The 22,340-nt window shown below is 37.3% G+C and overlaps 1 protein-coding gene across 8 annotated transcripts in view; it reads right to left on the reverse strand.

Annotated features, from left to right (window-relative positions):
- ADGRV1 (adhesion G protein-coupled receptor V1) overlaps positions 1 to 22,340 on the reverse strand; it is a 590,892-nt gene that overhangs the window by 162,671 nt on the left and 405,881 nt on the right. The gene's annotated exons all lie outside the window — the stretch shown is intronic.

Here is a 22,340-nt window from a genome sequence, read left to right on the forward strand (position 1 = left end):
TGAGAACACATTCTGCCAGTTGTGGTCTAAATTTAGTTCACATAGTTTGGTAGCTGGTCAATGCTGCATGACAGAACAAGGTCTCTTATGAAAAACACATATATATGTCAAAATTGGAAGGTTAGCAACAACATATAGAAAAAGGCTCCTCATGAGTCACATATACCCTTTCTTTTTTTTTTTTTTTTTTCAACGTTTTTTATTTATTTTTGGGACAGAGAGAGAGAGACAGAGCATGAACGGGGGAGGGGCAGAGAGAGAGGGAGACACAGAATCGGAAACAGGCTCCAGGCTCCGAGCCATCAGCCCAGAGCCTGACGCGGGGCTCGAACCCACGGACCGCGAGATCGTGACCTGGCTGAAGTCGGACGCTTAACCGACTGCGCCACACAGGCGCCCCACATATACCCTTTCTGAAAGCCACACTTAAAATAAATCATGCTTGAAATATATATTAATTCTCCTGAACTGCTGGGTAGCACTGAATGTAATGCAACAACAGTTTCATAAATGGTTTTCCCATTGGAACTCCTCACATTATATCCCAGACATCCCTAGGGCTTACAATTATATGACAGTCTTAGGGGCACCTGGCTGGCTTAATTGGTAGAGCATGTGACTCTTGATCTCAGGGTTGTGAGTTCGAGTCCCCTGTAGAGTTTACTTAAAAAAATAAATAAATAAAGTCTCTTTGAAAAAAAAAAAAAAAGGGCACCTGGGTGGCTCACTTGTTAAGCATCTGACTTTGGTCCAGGTCATGATCTCACAGTTCATGAGCTCAAGCCCTGCTTTGGGTAAGCACGAGCCTTGCCTCGGATGAGCCCTGCTTCTCTTTCTCTCTCTGTCCCTCCTGGGATTGTCTCTCTCTCCCTGCCCCTCCAGGGACTGTCTCTCTCTCTCCCTGCCCCTCACTCACATGTGCCCTGTCTCTCTCTCAAAAAAATAAATAATTTTAAAAAGATATAATATATGACAGTTTTGATTAATGTCAAAGTCCTCTTCTCTGTTTTTCCCTCTTTATCCTTCCCTTTGCAACCCTGTACCTTCTCTCTTTTTACTATCACTGGGAATAATGTCTCAGACTGTTTTTATTACCATACATCCAATGACTCCTAATCCATTTTGGCATATAAAAGGTACTTAATAAATACTTATTGAATGAATGCATAAATGAATGAATAAATGAACAACGGCTCTCTCTGCTTTGGTCACATTATCTTTCATTCCATTTAGCTTTACTCGGTCTGTCCATTCAAGCTGAAGTGAGTGAGAGTACATTCGCATCATTGGCCACAGGATACCTAAAGCTCCTCAACCTGGCTCTTGGCATGCTTATGGGATTAATGTCTGATCTTGTGGAATGGAGAATGGTTTTCATAAAATAAGGGTCAGCTTTTCCCCTCCTCCCAAAGTTTTGAGGTTTTCTCTTCTTTAATAAATAATAGGCTTAAAGAAATTGAGATAGAAAAAGAGGCCAAGAAACATCCCAGGCTCATAAGTGTGGATCCATGTGTGGGGGAATTTGTCTCTGCACTTGTGTGTACATGCGTCTGTGAATCTTTGCAGGGGCTGAGAGCTGAGGTGGTGGCTGTAAAAGCAAGCACCCTCCAGAGTCTGGTAATTAATTTTTCTTTCTTTTCTTTTTCCTTTTTTCTTTTTTCTTTTCTTTTTTCTTTTCTTTTCCTTTTCTTTCTTTCTCTTTTCTTCCTTCCTTCATTCTTTCCTTTCTTTCTTTCTTTTTTTCTTTCATAAAGATTTTCTTTTTAAGTACCCTCTATAACCACTGTAGGGCTCGGACCTACAATCCTGAGATCAAGAGTCGCATGCTCTACCCACTGAGCCAGCTAGGCACGCCCAGGGTCTGGTAATTTCTGAGGAACTTCCCACCACTCAGTGTCTAGAACCAAACAGATGATCAATAAATCTTTGTGTTGAATGGATAAAAGATTTTTTGTTCCTGTTGTAAAGGCAAAGTATGCGTCAAATCAGTCAATTAAAGGCTGATTAGAAATTACAAACAGATGTATGTTTGAGCCATCTCAATGTTAAACATTTATGAACACACTTGATCACTTATCTTGTCTAAGGCAGGGAACAACTGCTTCTTGTTTTCTATTATTCCCTCAGCATCAGAGCAATACTTGACACATAGTAGGCAAGTAAAGTAACAGGGAGAGAGACAGCTACACAAATGATGCGAGCAATTCTGTAAGTGTCATGAGTATTCAAATAAACAGAAAGCTATTCATAGGACAGAGAGCCTGCCTATAATGAAAAGGAAGCAAGGCTTCTAGAAGGTAATAGAATTAAACCCCAAGGTATACACAAGATTTTAACAGACAGAGAGGCAGGAAAGGAAGACTGAATGCGATTTATGAAAACAAACGGTATAAACAAATGGGTAGAGTAAGGAAAGAATAAGGTGTTGGAAGGGGAATAATAACAAGCATCCCAAGTAGACTGGAACAAATGAAATGTCTAACAGTCACAGACCAAGCTGAAAAGGTATCAAGGGACACTGAAAGTTAGGCTAAGGGAAATCACACTTTATTTAGGAGTAAGTAGGAAAGTGATCCCCAGAAGACTACCGGTAGGGGACAGCAGACCAACCTGGCCTCAATTACAGAAAAACTGGGGAGCCAGCTAAGTACTGGACTTGTTTTTATTTCAATATTTCAGGTCATAGATTTAAGGGCTGGTAGTGGGCATGGAATGAAAAAGCCAAATGAGAGACGTACCGTAAAGAAAGAACCAGAAACAAGAGGGGATTTTACTAGATGTGAAGAGTGGAGGGTGGGGAATGGAGTCAGGTAAGTTCAGATACCTGGAGGAAGTCACAATTGAAGGAGATGATGGCTCATTTCCCAGGGAGGAAAGTGTTTTCGTTTAAATGGATAGATCAGTTCAGTGCTACTACTATCAATGGAATGAGACTCAATGCTAATAAAGTGCGAAACCTGTTAGCACCACTTTTTTACTCCTTGCCCTACCAAATCTCTGTAGAAAAAGAATGTAAAAGGACAACATACGCCATGTCATAGACAAACAGAACAATGAGTGTAGTGAGAAATTTAACATTCATCATTTTCTAGTAAGATGAGCAATGCTGTATACACACACAATACACAAAAGTAAATATTCTTTATGTAACAGTGTTTTACATGAATGAGGAAGAATGTAGAGTGAACTCTCCTAGGATCTGGGCAGTCATGTTTTTTTACCACTCATTCACGTGATCATGATGAACCTAGGAAACTATGGAAGAAGGGGAAGTGGATGCAGAATTGTGAAGGGAAGTTTAATCCAAGATATCAGGAAAGAACCAGAAATGACATGTTGGTTACCAAAGTGTTCAAATTAAGTTGTTCCTCCTTCGAAAACAAAATAAATGGAAATAAAATTCAGTGAAGACTTCAACATAAAGGTAACAAGGAGTTAGACATTTGCCAAGTTCTCCCATTTATAAAGCTTTTAAGGTGCCACATTTTTTTGGCTTTAAACATTTTTTATTATGAAAGTAGTGAAGTTTGTGATAAACACAATCATAAGACTCCAAAGCAGAAAGTAAAGGGCTTTTTATACCCATGCCCCACCCCATTCCCCAGAGATAAACCACTGCTAGTGGTTTGATGTATATTGTTACAAATTTCCTTTACGTATATAACGTAAGTAATACAAAAGGATTTTAATAAAATATGTTGCTATCTGTTTCTAAGAAATCATTATCAAACACTGAGTAATTGTGCACTATGCTGAGAATCCAAAGTCAAATAATGTCTGGATTTCATTTTCAGGGAATTTACAGCCTACTGGGAAAGAGAGAGAAGCATGTCAACTATTTCAATACAGAACTTAGTACTGTGGGAATCATTACTTTGTCTAATATTTATTAAATATTTCAAACATTTCATAAAGTTTTCAGATACTAAGTTTAATATACTTCAGTTGAATGAAAGGTGATTTCTAGGATGCAAGTACAGATTGACTGATGGAAGATTTTCAGCTTTCTAATGAAGTAGTATGAGTTACTTTCAGATATCAGACAAAGTCTCTTTATATTGTGGAATCACTATCACTTAAGTGTTCATTTTCCAGTGGCTTTAGTATCTGAAAATATCTTTGACTAAATTTTTTCATTTTGTTTTTGGCCCATCAAAAATCTATCTGAACAGGGGTGCCTGGCTGGCTCAGTTGGTAGAGCATGCAACTCTTGATCTGGGAGTTGTGAGTTCGAGCCCCATATTGGGCAGAGAGCTCACTGAAAAAAAAAAACAAACCTATCTGGACAAATGTGAACAATGATTTTTCTACTTTGAAATATTCCGTCACTCAGAGGAAAACTAAACTTGACTTACAGTCCAGAAAGAACTACGTCTGGCCAGGGCAAGCAAGAGTCAATGAAAAGTGCCTCAAAGATCATCTCATCTCTGAGAAGAAGACTGGCTTTAACACAGGCTTTGTGCTCATTCAAGCATTTCCCCTTCTTTTAGAAGATGGACAGATGTATGAGGTGGCTCTTTTGATCTGCCCTAGGAACTGTGTATGAAACCACCACTTCTCAGAAATGCTGAGTAAGACTATCTTTCAGTACTTTGGAAGCCCAGGTGTCCTGTTCATTTTATTCCTCTACTAACACCTATTTCTTAACACAGCTGGTTTTTAGTAACTCACGTTTAAAGACTATTTTGTTTGTGACCTACTACAGACACATTTTAAAAAAGGAGAGGCTGAGATGATGACAGTATATTACTAGGGTGACCCTGATCTAGTCAACATCCGTTTGTTTCTGTGATGCCTTAATGGAATTCAGAAACCAAAATAACTTGCAGTGTTTCAGAAACACATGGAATATATACTCATAATTCATATAACTACCCTTAATTTACTGAAACATATTTAAATGTATGTGCTTAATTTTCTGATGCTTTTATTCTTTCTCCTTGAGTCCAAATCCCTAGAGGGCTGTGATAGTGTTTTGAAATCCACCCAATTTAGTGACATAGGCACTATAGTACAACTTAATACACACATTATATAACTTTATTTCATGACAGAACTGACTTGCCTCTCTTTTGCCATTATAAAATGGAAAAAGAAAACTTAACGTGGATTCTTTTATTAAAATCATATTCAAAAGCTACAGCTTTAACAAAAGAAAATTTCTAGTTACTTCCCAATTTTTGGCTCTAATTATCTATCACAGACAGATATTTATTGTATGACTAAGCACACACAAGCGGTGTGACCATTTGGAATAAAAAATAAAATGTATTCTGAAATCTACCAAGAATATCTTATTTCACGTCAAGGGAAGTCGGCAGTAGGTCATTCTTGGGACATGCCAGAACTATGTGATTCACCCTGTCTCGTTTCAGTTCTCTCCAGTGGGACCAGTAAGTGCAATCTGAGGGCCTGAGTGCAAACAAAGATGGGTTAGCAAAAATGTTATCAGAGGAAGCATGGACAGTTCTGGATACTACATTTATTCTCTTCATCCTTTCCTTGATTAAAGATCATTTTGCAGAGGTTCTGAGAGTGGAAGGTCATAGCTGCTTCCTTTCACCTCACATCTCTATGCCAGAAAAAGTCACGCTTGGAGGAAACTTAGGAAACATGGTCAATAGTCTTTGTGTTACCCTGTGATTTGCCCCAATGGGCAACACATTTTGAACATTTAAATGAACTGAAGACATAGCAAGTCACACACAGACGCAATAGATTATTTGAAGATAACATCAGTATCAACCTAAGGGAAGTATTAGTGTTCCTACACTACTACCAACATATTTTCCCCCCTAGAATCCTCTGAAAATGATTGTTGGAGTCTGTTAACATTTACTTCTAAGGAGCATAGGCTATGCTGCGCAGAGGCTGCCTTGTGCAAGCTCACGAGAGCTGATCATTCAATTTTTAAGAATTTTGTGAACCAGCTGTTAAACACAGCCAGTATTAAAAATTAGGCTTACACTTAATTATATTAAAAGCAAAGTTGAAACTCAAAACTCACCACTTTCTTATTATTTTACTAGGTCTTATTATCACCCATCCATCCACTGTGGAAATGTGGTGGATATGTCAAATATGGGGTGCTACCATGCATCTCTTTCCCTCTCCGTGTTTGGTGGTGTCGCATGGGTAGCTTGAAACCAGCCATGAAAACTAGCTAAGGCTACAAATCAGATGTCCCCTGCCCCCAGGAGCCAGTTGTTAAACATTTACCAGCATAAGACTGCAGGGTAGATTCCAGGATTACAAGGAAGAATAAGACTTTGCCTTCATAGAAATTATGACCTAATTGGGAGACAGGTAAATACTTAACTATAAGACATCTTATCATCGATAAGAGGGGTTAAAGGTGTTACAGGAAAAGAAAGATGCAATTAATTTTCTTTGAGGTGTTCTGAGAAGGTCTCATAAAATAAACAGCCTTTGACTAGACCTTAAAAGTTGAGTAAAAATCCATTTAGTAATGAAGAAGGAAAATGGTCTTCCAAAAAAGAGCAAAGTATGAAATGCCTTGGTATGTTCGAGAAAGGGCTAATTGTCTACAACAGTGTTTCTTAGACTTCTCCACTGAGAACTATTAATGATGAATAATGAACGGGCAATTCTGGTGATTCTTAACATTGTGGCTTGAAAAGGCCTACCACTCTAAGAAATTTCTGTAATTTTTATCTATTTCACTTTAAAAATTCATTGAGATTTTCCATTACCTCTCTTACATATTTTCACTTGGATAGGGTTCTGTCCTCTTTCCCTTCTCAACAAAACTACCTTTCTTCATTTAAATAAAATTAAACTTCAGGAAGATGAACCATGTCTATCCTGAGGCTTTATGACTCTGGGGTACTCTGTAAGTATCTTGGGTTGAAACTTGGTACTTAGTCTACAAGTACCTTCGATCCAGGGCTGAGTGTGCACGAGCTGCTATGAAGGGCTGGAAGAATACAGGTTGTGGCCAGTGCATGAAGGGCAGTAAGGGAACTGCCTGCTGTATAAACAAGTTTGGATTTTTTTTCAGAGAGGTGCTGAAGGGGTTTAAGCAGATCTTGTTTTAGAATGGACTTTGGTGACGGTACAGCGAAAGGATTAAAATGGGGAGTAAATAATATAATAACTTGGAGGCTATTGCAATAGACTTGGTTCAAGATCACAAGGACATGAATTAGGCCTGTGAAATAGAAAAGGACAGGAGGGAACAGGTTTTAAGTGTTATCAAAAGGATCAATAGCCCTGTGACTAACAGCATGTGGAAAGTGGATGAGAGGGAAATGCCAAAGATGACTCCAAAATTAATAGCTTGAGCACCTACTTGATGATAAAGTTGGAGAATGCACCATCAGCAGATTTTTCACAACATAAATAGTACTGACAAACAAACTGGAATTGTTGCCTTGAAACTTTTTTGATATTATTTTAAAATATAATTTAAAATACCGCTAAATTTCTTTTTATATGAGTATCTTGGGGCATCTTTTTCCTTTACAAGAAGCCAATTTTTGGGTTAACAATTATATCCTATGTGATATTTTAGCAACAACTAGAATCTTTTTTTTTTTTTTAACGTTTATTCATTTTTGAGAGACAGAGAGACAGAACATGAGCAGGGGAGGGGCAGACAGAGAGGGAGACACAGAATCCAAAGCAGGCTCCAGGCTCTGAGCTGTTAGCACATAGCCTGACGTGAGGCTCAAACCCACAAACCTTGAGATCGTGACCTGAGCCGAAGTCATATGCTTAACCAACTGAGCCACCCAGGTGCCCCTACAACAACTAAACTCTTAAAGCAAATTGGTCAACCAAATTTATTTACTGATTATTTATTGAGCATTTACTCTAAAACAAGCATAGAAAAGCAATAAAGTTTAAAATGAATTCTAAAAAATTATACAAAGTAGGCTCCTTTAGTGTAGGATTGAATGTAGTAGTCTATTTTTAAAAACAATTAAAAATATATATCAGATTTAAAAATTTTTTCAGATTTATAACAGAGAATCAAATTATAAAACACTGAGGGGAAAGGAACTTTAGAAGTCATTTAATTAACTTCCAATCAGTGTTTGACTCTCCAAGTTGACTCTTCTGGTCTCTGTTTTTGTTAAGTCAGTTCTTCACAGATTTGAAGAAAGCTGTGTTCTGTTACGCTTTAGATACAAAGCATATCTATCTATGCTTCTATCTATCTATGAAGCTATGGACAGGTCCACAAACCTTCTCTGTGATGTCATGTGACATCCTCCTAAACATCATGATCAGTCTCCTACTGACATGTATGCCACTGTTTTCCAGCAATTTCTCTTTCTCTTTAGAATTCAAAACGAATTAGTAAAGCCATACTCTTTAGGTACACTGATTTAAGCAAGCATAAAACAACTCAGCTACATCCAGTCCATAGTTTACCATCACGTCATTAACAAACAATGGGAAAAAATGACACAGATTACAATGTCTATAGCATTCTCCTATAGAGAGTATACTGGTACACTCCTTATAAAGGAAATTGGTCCAACAGTATATGTTATCTTTTAGTTTATCACTGGTTTCTTTTTTTCTAAGTGTTCTTAAGGCATCAATTTACGAAGATATTGGGAATTTTTTTCAGGACCAGGAAGACTGAGAATCCAATTTATGAAACTGGGGACAATATTCACTTATTTTCCATTTGTTTTCTATTACAGAACTGTCCTGCATTCCACATTCCTCAATGTTGGTTCCTCAAATTCTCTCATATTTGAATTTTATCAGTCAAGCAGGAAGAGAAATAAATGTGAAGTGACTTAGAACGCCTAGATGCTCACATAATCAGCTCACTTTGAGAGTTCAGGTCTTTTACTGGTAGCTCTTTTCTTCCCTCTCTAGAGATTCTTTCTACTTGATGGAGAAAGTGAAAGCAAAATCGAACTGAATCATCTTTTCTTTTTCTAATATTAAATGCCTCCCTATAGAGGTTTTCTCCACTGTAGAGGGTATTTTTAATCTTAACAAAAACTTTCAATGGTCTCTCCTTTCCTCCACTTGTCATTTTATCATTTTTAACAAGCCTCACTTCATTTTAGTTTAAGTTCTTCTTTTCCTACATTAGCCATTCTTTTTCTCTAGGATATATTTATACTTTCTTTCATTATGCCTGCCCTTGTTATTCTGAGCCCTCCCCAAATGAGAATACACACCCCCAGATTGATTCTGATGACTGCCTTCCTCTTTTCTCCCTCTTTTTAAAATTATTTTCAACCATTCCATTTGAAGTTCATTCTTAAAACTTTCATTCCTCTGCCACTGTTTTTCAGAATCTCCAGTAATGAAATGTTCTCCAATTTTTTATCTGTTTCAAAACTGATCTTCCTAAATTTTAGTGTGCACACATATCTACTTATGTTCAGGATTTCCTTCTCTGTTTATCAAAAGCTCCATTTGGCGAGGGTTATTTTCTGCTGGATCTTATCATTTCTATTTCTAAAATTAAACAGAATTATGTCAAGCTGTTGGCCTTACTGCTTCCTCTACCTTCTGAATAACTGTCAGATTTTCAAATAAAATACATCAGTTACACTGTTTCAAGTAGACTAGGATTTCCAGTATGTGTGTGTGGGAGCAGCTATGGATCTACAGATAAGTCAGACACACTGGGTGTAATTCTGGCTATGCTACTTATAATTGTTTTGGATTTGCACCTCTTTGCACCTAAATTTTCCACGAAGAAATAACTTATCTAATGGTTCACATAAGTATTCATTTAGCTTTAAAAAGAGCTAGGATCTCTATCAACTAGGAAGCTGGGCAGATCACAGGAATTTCTTGGTGAGACAGCCACGGTTCCTTTTCTTCTGCCAGCACTGCACCCTCAAATTGGTCCTGATGATCTTTATCTATTATTTCCAAGGATGCAGTTCACCAAATCCACGGGGGCAGTAGGAGTAAAGGGGATTGTGTTTGGCTACGGCACTTGGAGAGGTATGGTTCCCAGGAAAGATACATTACAGAGGCAGAGAGACAGGAAAAAACTGGCAGCAATGTCTTTGGGGGCTCACATTTTTCATGTATTCAACTGATTTAAAGTGCCAGATGACTACCTATGTGGGTAGCTGAAAACTACACTTCTTTCTTATAGACCTACAGTAGATGCATGCTGTTAATTACCATTAACTGTGCTATACACATAGACCTTACTATGTATGTTACTATGTAAATAAACCTTAAATCAAGATTTGTATTTAAAGAGATCCCCTATAATAACTAAGAACAAAGGTGAGCAAAACCCCAAATCAAAATTTCGTGTATTGAATAACACAAGGCTCCAGGGAGATCTCATTCTAGAATGAGTAAATGCTTTTTAAAAATAACCAACATGAGGGGCGCCTGGGTGGCGCAGTCGGTTAAGCGTCCGACTTCAGCCAGGTCACGATCTCGCGGTCCGTGAGTTCGAGCCCCGCGTCAGGCTCTGGGCTGATGGCTCGGAGCCTGGAGCCTGTCTCCGATTCTGTGTGATTCTGTGTCTCCCTCTCTCTCTGCCCCTCCCCCGTTCATGCTCTGTCTCTCTCTGTCCCAAAAATAAATAAAAAAAAAAATGTTGAAAAAAAAAAAAAAAAAAGAAAAAAAATAAAATAAAATAACCAACATGAGGGGCGCCTGGGTGGCGCAGTCGGTTAAGCATCCGACTTCAGCTCAGGTCACGATCTCGCGATCCGTGAGTTCGAGCCCCGCATCGGGCTCTGGGCTAATGGCTCAGAGCCTGGAGCCTACTTCCGATTCTGTGAAAAAATAAACAAACAAACAAATAAATAAATAAATAGATAAAATAACCAACATGGGATACATGAAAAGAAAAAGTAAAACCCGCAAGTGCCAGAAAAAAAGATGATGGTTTTGAAAATTATAACGGGGACCAGAACAAAAGTTTTAGAAAATGGCCTAAAACTCTAAATATAATCCAAAAAGACAAAGCCTAAGGAAAGAAGCAAAGTAAGGTCCAGACAAAAGTATTCTGAGGGAGGTAACAAGGGGAGAAAAGGAGCGGGGAAATATGCAATAACAAGTCAAATCTGTATTGGAAGCAGGGATGAGCGGTATGGCGATGCAGAAACCCGAATGACTAAGAGGACACACAAACCTCAGTAGCTGTGGCAGGACGCATGGGAAAAAGTCAGACTTGAAAAATGATTAAGAAAAAAAAAGGTGTGATTATTGTAATCATGTAGATAGAACACAAGGTCTAGTGATAAGTACTCAGGATACTTTGGTATCTTTGATTAAAACAATGGGAAAACAGCAAAAAAAAATGTCTAAGATTGGACAACTCAACTGAAGCAGAGAGACAAAAGAAAACTAAGGACACAAACAGTTTATCAAACAGGTACAAATGGCCGATAAATTTATAAAAGTGTATTCAAACTCCTTGGTCTCATTAAATAAATAGCAACAAAACATTATTTCATTGCATATGCTGGTTATATGTCAACTTGACTGGGCCATGAGAGGCCCAGATATTTAGTCAAACATTTCTCTGGATGTGTGTGTAAAATTGTTTTTGGATGAGACTAACATTTAAGTACATAGATAAACTGAGTAAAGCAGATTGCTCTCAATGTGGGTGGGCCTCATTCAATCAGCTGAAGGCCTGCATAGAACAAAAATCCCCTGGATCTTCCCCTGAATAAAAGGGAATTCTTCCTGCCTGATGGTCTTTGAACTGGACATTGGCTTTCTTCCTCCCTCAGACACCAACTGGAACACTGGCTGCTCCTGGGTTTCAAGCCTCCTGGCCTTTAGAATGGAACCACACCTACACTATCTGTTCTTCTACATCTCCAGCTTGCTAACTTTCCCTGCCGATTGTGGTAATTGCAGACCTCCATAATCTCACAAGCCAATTCCTTATAATAAATTTATATCCATGTATCTATCTATCTACCCAGCTAACTATATTGTATTGATTCTTTTTCTCTGGAGAGCCCTAATATATGACATTTACCTATCAAAATCATAAAGCTCATAATCAAGACTAGCATTGGTGTTGGGAGACTGGTACTCTCAAGAAATATTATTAAGGGGGCACCTGGGTGGCTCAGTAGGTTAAGAGTCCAACTTTGGCTCAGGTCATGATCTCATGGTCATGAGTTTGAGCCCTGCATTAGGCTCTGTGTTGACAGCTCAGAGCCTGAAGCCTGCTTCAGATTCTGTATCTTCCTCTCTCTCTGTCCCTCCCACATTCATGCTCTCTCTCAAAAATAAATAAATATTTAAACAAAAGAAATATCATTAAGATTGTATTTTTGGGGTGCCTGGGTGACTCAGTTGGTTAGATGTTCAACTTCTGCTTAGGTCATGATCTTGCAGTTCTTGAGTTTGAGCCCCAAATTGGGCTCCACACTGGTAGTGTGGAACCTGCTTGGGATTCTCTCTCTCTCCATCTCTCTCTGCTCCTCCTCCACTTGTGCTCTTTCTCTCTCTCTCAGATAAACTTTTAAAAAAAGGATCATATTTTTAACATTTTAAAAAATGTTTATTTATTTGAGAGAGAGTATGTGCACACACATACACACAAGCAGGGGAGGGGCAGAGACAGAGAGAGGGAGAGAGCGAATCCCAAGGAGCCTCCATGATATCAGCACAGAGCTCAAGCAGGCCTCGATCCCACGAACTGTGAGATCATGACCTGAGCAGAAATCAAGAGTCAGAAACTCAACTGACTGAGCCACCCAGGTGACTCTATAACTTTCAACCTTTTTGGATGACAGTTTTGTAATTTTAGTATTTCTAAAAATGTATCTTTAATCTAGTAATTTCATTTTAAGGAATCTGTGCTATGGAAATGTGACATAGCACAATCACTGCAGATTTTTCAATATTAAAAATGGTGACACATAGATCAATGGAACAGAACAGAGAACCCAGAAATGGACTCACAAATGTATGGTCAACTAATCTTCAACAAAGCAGGAAAGAATAGCTAATGGAAAAAGGTGTTGGGAAAACTGAACAGCAACATGCAAAAGAATGAACCTGGACCACTTTCTTAAAGCATACACAAAAATAAACTCAAATGGATGAAAGACCTAAATGTAAGACAGGAAAGCATGGGGCGCCTGGGTGGCTCAGTCGGTTGAGCGTCCAACTTCGGCTCAGGTCACGATCTCGCGGTCCGTGAGTTCGAGCCCCGCGTCGGGCTCTGGGCGGATGGCTCAGAGCCTGGAGCCTGCTTCGGATTCTGTGTCTCCCTCTCTCTCTGCCCCTCCCCCGTTCATGCTCTGTCTCTCTCTGTCTCAAAAATAAATTAAAAAAACGTTAAAAAATTAAAAAAAAAAAAAAAAGACAGGAAAGCATCAAAATCCTCGAGGAGAACACAGGTAACAACCTCTTAGATCTCAGCTGTAGCACCTTCTTATTAGACAGTCCCTCAAGGCATGGCAAACAAAAGCAAAAATGTACTATTGGGACCTCATCAAGATAAAAAGCTTCTGCATAGTGAATTAAACACTCAGCAAAACTAAAAGGCAACCAACAGAATGGGAGAAGATATATGCAAATGACATGTCGAATAAAAAGTTAGTATCCGATATCTATAAAGAAATTCCCAAACTCAACATCTAAAAAATAAATAATCCAGTAAAGAAATGGGCAAAAGACATGAATAGACACTTTTCCAAAGAAGACATCCAGATGGCTAACAGACACATGAAAAGATGCTCAACATCTCTCATTATTGGGGAAATACAAATCACAACCACTATGAGATACCACCTCACACCTGTCAGAATGGCTAAAATTAACAACTGTGGCAACAACAGATGTTGGGGAGGATGCGGAGAAAGAGGAACCCTTTTGCACTGCTGGTGGGAATGCAAACTGGTGCAGGTGCTCTGGAAAACAGTATGGAGGTTTCTCAAAAGTTTAAAAATATTGTGTCCAGGACCAAGAGACAAGAAAAAAAAATAAATTAAATTAAAATAGACCTACCCTATGACCCAGCAATTGCACTATCAGGTATTTATCCAAAAGATACAAGATTGCTGAATCAAAGGGGCATATGCACCCCAATGTTTATAGCAGCACTATCAACAATAGCCAAATTACATAAAGAGTCCAAATGTCCATCGGCTGACAAATGGATAGAAGAGATGTGGTGTATATAAATATAATGGAGGGGCGCCTGGGTGGCTCAGTCGGTTAAGCGTCCGACTTCGCTCAGGTCATGATGTCGCGGTCCGTGAGTTCGAGCCCTGCATCGGGCCCTGTGCTGACAGCTCGGAGCCTGTAGCCTGTTTCAGATTCTGTGTCTCCCTCTCTCTGCCCCTCCCCCGTTCATGCTCTGTCTCTCTCTGTCTCAAAAATCAATAAACGTTAAATAAATAAATAAATAAATAAATAAATAAATAAATAAATAAAATGGAATATTACTGTGATAAGAAAAATGAAATATTGCCACTTGCAACAATGTGGATGGAAGTAGAATGTATTGCTAAGCGAAGTAAGTCAGAGAAAGATAAATAATGTCACTCATTTGTGTAATTTAAGAAACAAAACAGATGAACATAGGGGAAGGGAAGGAAAAATAAGATAAAAACAGAGAGGGAGACAAACCATAAGAGACCCTTAAAACAGAAAACAAACTGAGGGTTGCTGGAAGGGTGGTGGGTGGAGGATGGGCTAAATGGGTGATGGGCATTAAGGAGAGAACTTATTGTGATGAGCACTGTTGTGTTGTAAGTAAGTGGTGAATCACTAAATTGTACTCCTGAAACCATTATTACACTACATGTTAACTAACTTGGATTTAAATTAAAAAAAAAAAATGGGGACAGGGAAGAATTTAAATGTCCAAAGCTGGGAAATGATAAACATGATATGACAAATTCTATCGTGAGAAAGACACTGTGATGCCAGTAAAAAATGCTGAGGTACACTTAATGGTATGGGAAGTTCTAATGATATAACATTAAGTGAAATAAGGAGACAGAATTGTGTAATCCCAATTTTGAACTATAAAAACCAAAATATGTAAATCAGGACATAAACAGAAACATATCAACAATTAGAAGTGCTAATATAGGAATAATGGAAATATATCTGATTTTCATTTTTCAAAATTATATTTCTAAGTTTTCCATAGTTTCTAAAATAAACATTAATTTTATAATAAGAAATTATTTTAAGAAAAAGAAATAGCAGGCAGATATCCTTGCCCTGAGAAGTTACAAAGTAAAAAATACAACCTGAAAATCAACTGTCAGAAAATCTTTTTAAGCAGGGAACGGTTTTCTTAGGTTGTACCAAGTATCCTCTTTGACACAATGTTTATATTTGTGGGCATTTCCTTTTTCATTAGAATTATCTTCAACAGAACTTCTGCTATAAATAACTGATTTGTTTCCTGAACTAATACACACTTGGTCATTTGTGGTTGTATAAGCTTTTTCAGTTTTTCAAATGAGAATTTTTGAGATATTGCAAAATACCTTGTAATACAAAACATCTGAAAACGAAAGCTGACCAACTTTTGCATTTGGTCCCTAAAATTTTTTAAAAGAAATAAGCAAGATAAAATGCAATTTTAGGGGCGCCTGGGTGGCTCAGTTGGTTAAGCATCTGACTTCAGCTCAGGTCATAATCTCATGGTTCATGAGTTCGAGCCTTGCATTGGGCTCTATGCTGACAGCTCGGAACCTGGAGCCTGCTTTGGATTCTGTGTCTCCCTCTCTCTCTGCTCCATCCCCGCGCTGGCTCTCTCTCTGTCTCAAAAATAAACAAACCATTAAAACAAAATTTTAAAAAATGCAATTTCACAAACATCTCTATCACTACAACTCCATCTCCTACAGTTTTACAATTAGTTATTTCTTAATACTTTATTTGGCTTGATATTTCACATATCCAAGTCCTTAGCACTTTGCAGTGATAAGTAATCATTAGTCTTCCTGATTCTGCCTCTAGTTAATAAATTAGGATGAATTCAGACTGAGGGTCTTGTGGCAACACACTTTCACCATTTTGACCCTGAGTAAATCACTTTAAATGTTCTCAACGTACTATTATTGTACTTGGAAATTTTAATTAGCACACAAATGATTCTCTGAAATGATCTGATATCACACAAAAGCTCATCTCATACATTAAGATGTAAAATTTCCTTAAAAATGGATAGGAGAATGATGTGTTAATAGAGAAATAAAAATTCAAGGGAGACAAAAGTAATAGCCCTAATATAGCCAACCTCACCTTTTAAAAAAGGAAAAGAAAACAAACACTTCAAATTATTGGAAAACATGAACAATCAGAAAAATTAATGCAGGGAGATGAACAAACAACTGACAAAAGAAAAATGCTAAATAAAGCTATGCAAAGATATATAAATGAGACCATGTACTTAGTATAATGTCTGGTACAAAATAAAATAAGCTATTAAAACATACTAACTGTTAAAGAAATAAAAATTTGAAAAAAATATTTTTTATAAAATTTCACATCGGCAAACACGTAAAAAAAACTTAGGATACCCAGAACTGGCAAGAATGTGGGGCAACAGGCTCTGTTATAATTTGCTATTTGTTATTTTAGAAAACACTCTGGTAATATATTTTAAAGTAAAAAATTATGTAGGTGTCCTTTAAATGAGCCATTCCATTGCTCAAAATTCATCCTATGGAAAATATTAACAGAAGTACAACAAACATTATACTCTATAGGGATATACATTACAACAGTGTTATTAAAAAAACCCAACTAGACATAGTTCAAAAGTCTAACGATAGAGGGTTGGTGAAATAACAAAACACTATAGGACAAAATATGATTAATATATACTGATATAGAAAACTGTCACATAAAAAGTAAACTGCAAAATAGTACATAAGGTATCCTGCTTTTATTGAGAATGTATATATTCAAATATATGTGAATGTATATATATATGTGTGTGTGTGTGTGTGCATATACATAGAAAAAAGGTTAAAAAATACACACACACACACACAAACACACACGCCCCAGAGGTGCACCTGGGGGCTCAGCTGGTTGAGTGTCTGGCTCAGGTCATGATCTTATGGTTTGTGGGTTCAAGCCCTATGTCAGGCTCTGTGCTGATATCCCGTGGCTTGGTTGGGATTCTCTGTGTCCCTCTCTCTCTGCCCCTCCCCTGCTCTCCCTCTCTCTCTCTCTCTCTCAAAATAAATAACAAACATTAAAATATCTATCTATCTATCTATCTATCTCAAATTATCTTTGTGATGGAGTTATAAGTGATTGTTACATATTAATATACTGATGTTATTATAGTAAGTATTAAGACTTGGAAAGAGCCATTGTTGATACAAATGAAGTCGGTATAAGCAAAAATATTTACAGGAAACTTTACTCTGAGAATAATTTTAGAATAACCCGGCTGTTTCTGGATACAGAAGAACACAGTTCTTCATCTTTCAACAAAAATGAGACTAAAGTTCTACTATTTTTCACAGCTTGTGGCCTGGTCAAAAATGATTCCCTGGAACTAAAATGGATACTTAATCATTTACTTTAGATTACATTCACATTTAGATAAACTTAAAAAAATTTTTTTTAACATTTATTTTTGAGAGAGAAAGACAGAGCACGAGCAGGAGAGGGACAGAGAGAAAGGGAGACACAAAATCTGAAGTAGGCACCAGGCTGTGAGCTGTCAGCACAGAGCCCGATGCAGGACTCAAACTCATGAACCATGAGAACATGACCTTAGCTGAAGTTGGACACTTAACCAACTGAGCCACCCAGGCTCCCCTAGGTAAACTTTAAAAATACCTGCCATGGACTGAACATTTCTGTCTGCCACAAAATTCCTACATTGAAACCTTAACCCTCAGTGTGATGTTTTTGGAGGTGGAGCCTTTGAGAAGTAATTATTGTTGGATTAGGTCATGAGGGTGGGGCCTCATGGTAAGATCCTGATAATACTCCTCCTTTATTCATTTATGACAATATTCTCTAATCTTAGACAATAAGTAAACAGGCTCTCTATATTTATGATCATTTTTTCATGATTCTCTTTTTAAGTAATTTAATAAAATAAAGACTCTCATGTGATATCATACTTCCAATAGACCACTATTACTTCTGCTTAGTTCTAATTTAGAGCATACATATTTGTCTTCTATATTAACAACAATTTCTCCTAATATAGCTAACTAAATTAGATTGTTTTCAGAGGATTGAATAATTTATAAAATGGGTAATTCAGCTCAGGATCAGGATAATCAGAAGAGGTTATAATTAAGATTTGTTAAAAAAAAAAGACTTATCAAAAATATCAAGAGTAAAATATGCTAAAACACTAAGAAGCTGAAATTCTAAAAAGTTAAAAAACTGTAATCAATCTTAAAATTAAGCCATGCATTTTTCCACTACGAGCAAACAAATTCTTAGATTAGGAAACACAGGATCTCTCTGTGCATGCACCCAGGAAGGCCACATGAGGACATAACCTGCAAGAGGGCCCTCACCAAGAACCTGATCATGTTGGCACTCTGATCTGGACTGTGAGCTTCCAGAACTATGAAAAATAAATGTTTGTTGTTTAAAGTCACCCCGTGTATGGTATTCTGTTATATAAAATATGGAAAGCTTTATTTGTATTTTTCCCCTCATTTATAACCAAAACAAAACTCTTTAAGTTAGGCTGATAAAAGCTTCTGAGTTTCAGAAATATTAAAGAATATACTGTTTGCAATATTAATGTCAAAGATGCAAAAGAAAATGATAGAAATAATTTAAATAACAGTATCAGAATATCTGGAGATAATAAAATGATAGGCAACCCTTTAAGAATTTATAGGGCCAGTAATATTTAGACAGGCTTATCTGATAGGTTACATGTAATTATTACTTCATATGAGACACACATTCACAGACTGATAAATTAGGCTTTCACAAACTGACCCCTCCTGTGTGCCAGACACTGTACATTCACATGCATTTTTTTTTACATTTATCATCTCAATCAATCCACATCACATTTCTAAGACACGGGTTTTTATTACACCTATTCTACAGATGGGGAACTTCAAGCTCTTAGAGGGCAACTTGTGCAGGGTCACAGAATCAGAATATGGCACGGTCAGTATTTGACTCCTTGTCCATCTACCTCCAAAGCTGCCTTTTCCACTGCACTCCAATCGAAGAAAAATCTACAGACACATCTCCTGACATATTTAGTATAGTGAGGTTGCTGAAGTATACTGTTTTATGTTCCCGCATTTCAGTACTTGGGTGTTCTAGAGTTAAGCATATTTATGTAATATTGGATTGCTTAAATATCAGAACTGGTCTCTAGTTTCATGTGACCTTGAAAAATAACAACTCGCATTCCTGGCACAGTCTAGTAGCCACTAGGGAAGAAATTTGGGTGGGAGAATGCAGCTGTCACTCTTTGAAAGCTTCATTTCTAATGAAAGCCCTAATTTACAAGGATATTTCTATATTTGACCTGTCTCAGAGTCCAGCCAGTACAGAATTCTGTTCCTTGGGTGGACGGAAAGAATGAGGGGGTGAAAGGGACAGGGTTGTTTATTAAAAACAATGTAAAGCAAGTGATTTAACTTCATGGCTTCCTGAACTAATGAATAAAAACAACTAGGGCAAACAGACAAACCAAGAAGATTGTAAGAAAAGCTGGGGTATGTGATGTCCACAGAGGCCTCAGAGGGGGCCAATATAATCCTGAGAATTTAGAAATTCACGTTCATGCCTAGGACTGTGCCCATGCTCAGGAAAAACCTGAGAATCCCTTAGGCTCTCTCATCACTGGTTGACCTTGAAGGCCTACATAAGCAGGAAGTGAAGGCTAAGGGGTAGTTGTCAACTTCCTGGTGGAGTGTTGAAGTCACGTTCTAACATGCACATAGAACCACTTGGTAAAGAGTGGGAGATTTCTTGGTTCCAAGCATTTAAGGAAATAATTGTCAATCATGAATCACTAAACTAACAGAACACAGATCAGTGGCCACTGACAAAGAATATTTATAGAATTTAGTTTTATACATTTATAGAATTAGTTCATAAAACTCAATAAATGAAGAACTACTACTGAAATGAGCAGAAACAACAAACCCTGAGGAAAAGGGAGAATATAATTTTCAGATTTTCCACATTATATTATTTAGAATATCCAGTTCTATACAAAAATTACAACACATGCAAAGAAATAAGAAAGTATGGTCCATATACAGGGGGAAAAAAAGCAAGCAAAGTTACTATCAATGAGGAAAACCAGATATTAAATCTACTGAATAAAGACTTTAAACCAGCTACTTAAAATTTGTTCAAATAATAAAAGAAACCATGTGTAAAGAACTAAATGAGTGTATAAGAATGATGTCTCACCAAATAAAGAATACCAACACAGAGAAAGAAATTGCTAAAAAAAAAAAAAACCAGACTCCCCCAAAACAAACAAATAAAAAAACCCAAATACCAACAGAAATTCTAGTGTTAAAAAGTATAATAACTTTAATGAAAATTTCATTAGACAAGCTCAACAGCAGTTTTGAGCAGGAATAAGAAAGAACCAGTAAATAAGAATATAGGCCAGTTGAGATCATCAAGTCTGAGCAACAGAAAGAAAAATAATGAAGAAAAATCAACAGAACCTCAGAGCTCCTGGGACATCATCAAGCTTATCAACAAATGAATAGTAAGTGTCCCAAAAGAGGAGAGAAAGGGATAGAAAGAATATCTGGAGAAATAACAGCCAAAACCTTCCCAAATCGGATGAAAAACATTAATTTGCACATTAAGCTCAACAAACCTTAATTAGGAGAAACTAGTGACAACCATATCTAGAAATATCATAATTAAACTGCTGAAAGACAAAGACAAGGAGAGAATCTTGAAAGCAGCAAGTTAAATCATATGACCCAACAATTCCAATCTTAGGTATATATCCAAGAGAACCGAAAACATATTGGATGACACACAAAAACTTGTACTTTAATATTGTGTGCCATTTTTGCAAAACAAAAAAAAATGCATACTCTCCATATAATCATGGGAAAACATTAAATAAAACCAAGTTTGGAGACATTCTATAAAATGATTGACCAGTACTTATCAAAAGTAAAAACAAGGGAAGACAGAGGAACTGTCAGATTGGAGGAGACAAAGAGATGTAATCACTGAATGACATGTGGAATCCAGCACTGGATTTTGGAACAGAAAAAGACACTGTGGAGAAAACTGGGTAACTCTGAGCAAAGTCTGCCATTTAATTAATAGTTATTTATCACAGTTAATATCTTGGTTTTGATCATCGTGCCATGGCTACGTAAGTATGTGTGTGTGTACCCAGGGTGAAGGGTGTATGTAAATGCTGACAATTTTTGCAACTTTTCTGTGTTTAAAATTCTTTCAAAAATAAAATAGAAAAAGAAAGAAAAGACTGATATAGACAGAATAAGTTTAGAAGAGAGCTACTGAGATAGTGAAAAGATGCAAAAGCACACTATATGAGGACATATATATTTTTTAAGTTTATTGATTTTGAGAGAGAGAGAGAGAGAGAGCAAGCATAAGGAGCCTAAGCAGCAAGCATAAGCAAGAGAGGGGGAGAGATTATCCCAAGCAGGCTCCATGCTGCCAGGGCACAGCCCAATCTGGGGCTTGATCCCACGAACCATGAGATCATGACCTGAGCTGAAATCAAGAGAGTTGGATGCTTAATGCTTAACCGACTGAGCCACCCAGGCGCCCCGTGAAGACATATTTGAACAAATCAGAAATGTTCAGCTTGGAAAAAACAAAAAAAGAAGAAAACTGTGACACTGAAGGATTATCACATGGAAAATACCAAGTTATTTTTTGTTTCTTGTTTGTTTTTTGGTATGAACTCAGCAATCAGACATTGAGACAGAATCTAAGAGATTTTTTTACTCTACGTAAGAAAGCCCTGGGAGGAAATACATTCTTTTTCACAGATGAGTTCAACTATAAAATGAATGAACATTGGTCTGCAATGCTGTAAAGATTACTCAAAGATTGCATGGGGACTGGATTCAATGCTTTATAAAGTTCTCTTTTGTCCAGGTTCCACCTTGCTTGTAAAGAGAAGAATCCAGGGACTCAGAAGCCATGAGGGATGTCACTCAAGGCACCAGGCAGAATGTTTCTCAGAGAGATAAAGCAGTAGTCACAAAAGCTAAGGTTGTTGCTAGGAGAGATAAAGCTAACACAAGATAAGGGAATGAGATAAGATTAGCGGAGTAGGTTGTTAATCAGTACCCATAAAAAGTCAAATAAAGTGAATATTTGGGATAAGAAGTTCAAGATACTTTGAACAGGGGTTTTAATCATGATGTTTTTGAGGACTTTATTAAGGCAAG

The sequence above is a fragment of the Panthera pardus genome, unplaced genomic scaffold, assembly GCF_024362965.1.
Source record: "Panthera pardus isolate Hobbes unplaced genomic scaffold, ASM2436296v1 HiC_scaffold_2, whole genome shotgun sequence".
In the NCBI taxonomy this organism is placed as follows: Eukaryota; Metazoa; Chordata; class Mammalia; order Carnivora; family Felidae; genus Panthera; species Panthera pardus.